Source organism: Diplotaxodon limnothrissa, linkage group LG1 (genome assembly GCF_057381915.1).
Source record: "Diplotaxodon limnothrissa isolate DT_005_m linkage group LG1, D_limnothrissa_male_GT1.1, whole genome shotgun sequence".
NCBI classification, from domain to species: Eukaryota; Metazoa; Chordata; class Actinopteri; order Cichliformes; family Cichlidae; genus Diplotaxodon; species Diplotaxodon limnothrissa.
Window position 1 is genome coordinate 43,088,141 of NC_140596.1, and position 2,841 is coordinate 43,090,981.

Here is a 2,841-nt window from a genome sequence, read left to right on the forward strand (position 1 = left end):
TAAGCAGACTTTCCTCTCTCTGCATCTCTGACACACCCCTAGACTGGTTTCAATCATATCTCCTTGACCGCTCCCAGTTTATTCACCTGAAATCGTTCTGCTCTCGTCTATTCCCGGTCACTTCTGGTGTACCCCAAGGTTCAGTCTTAGGCCCTTTTCTCTTCAGAATATACATCCTCCCTCTAAGTACCATTTTCTGCAAATCTGATCTTCACTTTCACTGTTTTTATGATGACGCCCAGTTATATCTCTCCTGCAGACTTGATTCCTTCTCCCACCTTCTTCCCTTACAGAATCTGAATTAAAATCCTGGTTTAGCTCTAATTTTCTAAAGCTCAATGAGGATAAAACTGAAATCCTCCTTACTGGCACCAAATCCAACCTTTTGAAGGCAAACCATTCCTCACTCACCATCGATAACGCCTCAGTTTTCCCTTCTCCTCAGGTTAAGAGCCTTGGTGTCATCCTAGACCAGGGGTGGGCAATTAATTTTTACAAGGGGCCACATGAGAAACCCAAGTTGTGTCAGAGGGCCACATCAACGACATCTTGAACCCAAGTCTGCTTAACTTTCTTAAATTGTAAAATTCACTAAATTATATATTACGAATAGGTGGTACTGGTAATCAGAAGAATAAAAATAAAATAAAGTAAATATTTATATTGGGCTATGCTATGTGAAATTGTGGTGCATATTCCAAATAAAACAAAAACAACCACCGAATCAATGTCATTTTATTTTAACATGTTTAACTCAACAAACAAGATGTTTATAGAAATGCAACAATGCAATGACTTGTGTCATGTTTTCCTCCTTTTCAGTGAGAATAATCCAGCCTGTTCTGGGTTTGAACAAGGGCATTGAAATCTGGCTGAATGTCTGAGGTGGCTATGCGAAGAACTGCTGAGAGGTGGTCCTCAGTGACAGAGGACCCGTGTTTGGATTTGTTGAACTTCATCACCGAGAATGTCTGTTCACATACAGAGGTCGATCCAAAGAGGACTAGAATTCTCTGAGCATGACTCCTCAGGTGTGGAAAGTTCTCTTCTTTGAGGGAGGAATGAAAGTCCAGCAGTGAGACTGACCTGAAGTGCTCTGCCAGAAGTGTGTCAGACTGCAGGCCAGTGAGTTCCATCTGAACATCACTTGAAGCATTATCCACACTGCAGGTGAAGGGAGAAGAAACCATGTCCATTTCATTTTCAAGAGCTTTGAAATCTTGAATTCACCTTGAAAACTCTGCATGCAGTGCTTCTAACATGGCTGAGTACTTGTGGAGGTGATTGGCATTTGGAAGAGCCTCCTTTAGTGTTGGCAAGTGGGTCAGAAAGTTGTCCTTCACTTGGCTTGAGATAAGCTGCAACTTCCTCATGAAAGCCTTTACTGCACTGTACATCTCGTGCACAAAAAGTCCCCTGCACTGCAGTTTGACATTTAGTTGGTTCATTAGTGCAGTCACATCCGCAGCAAACCCGAGGTCTGCCACACAATCTTCATCTGAAAGCTCTGGGACGGCATGTCCTTTCTTCACACAGAAATCCTGAATCTGGTAGTAGCTGATGTCCCCATGTTCCATCTCATTTTCCTCCAAAAGAGCAATAAATTGTCTGTGATTTAATGCTCTGATGAAGTTAACTGTTTTAGTTACAACATCAACAACGTGGTCTATCTTTAACACTATCTCACACTTCCTGATGTATAATACAATGCAAAAATGTCAATTTCTGCACAGGATTAATTTCTGTCACTTTATCCTGCATTCTCTTTAAAAGAGTCAGATTTGGACAACCATCTGTTGTTACACCTGCCAGATTGTCCCATTTCAGCCCTAATTTGTCCAAACATGCATTTACCTCTGTGAACAAGTCATTGCCGTTTAAGTTTATTACACTGATACATATATACCAACAAGACAGTGTCCATCACTGTGACAACAGCGTTTGTTTTCATTCAAAGGCTTTATGGTTTTTCCTATAATACCTGGTGGGCCGGTCTCTAGTCAAAATGCCCGGGCTGATTTTTTGTCCCAGTCCAGCCCTGGTCTCACCCGTTCTGCGTATTTCCATATACGCAACATTAAAAGATTACGTTCTTCTCTTTCCACCCAGTCTACGTCCATTCTTGTACACAGTCTTGTTACCTCCCGTATTGACTACTGCAATTCTCTTCTGCATGGTCTCCCCCAAAAATCCCTCCATAAGCTTCAACTGGTTCAGAACTCTGCTGCTCGCATTATCACCAGAACCCCTCCTACCAGCACATCACCTGTTCTTCGGGAATGTCACTGGGAGCCAGTGACGTTCCCGATAATATACAAACTTCTTCTGCTCACCTTCAAGGCCCTTCATAACCTCGCTCCTCCTTACCTTTCTGACCTGTTAAGCACTACCTTTTCTGCCCACTCACTTCGATCTTCTTCTTCTATCCAGCTTTCTGTGCCTTCCTTCTGCCTCACCGCCATGGGAAGCAGAGCTTTTAGCCTTTTAGCTAACCCAGGGTGTCTACCTCCAGATACAAGAAACACTGGTTCTCTCCCCCAGTTTAAATCTCAACTCAAAACCCATCTGTTCAAATCTGGATATTCACTGCGAACCCACTGTTTGTTAATTTTATCTTGTGCTTTTGTTTTATTGTGCTTCATTGTGTCATTGTTCTATTGTGTGTTTTATCCTATTGTACAGTGTCCTTGGGTGTCTTGAAAGGTGCTTTATAAATAAAATTTAGGATTTTTTATTTTTGATTCTTCAGCCTTTGCTTTTAATACTGTTGTCCACTCTGTTGTTATTATCTCGATGAGAGAGGTAGCCACCTAAAATGGTTTTCCTACAATCTTGAAGGAG

At 42.0% G+C, this 2,841-nt stretch overlaps 1 pseudogene; it reads right to left on the bottom strand.

Moving 5' to 3' along the window:
• Positions 1–818: 818 nt before the first annotated feature.
• LOC146640278 (general transcription factor II-I repeat domain-containing protein 2A-like) lies at positions 819–2,462 on the bottom strand (annotated as a pseudogene).
• Between the last annotated feature and the right edge of the window lie 379 nt (positions 2,463–2,841).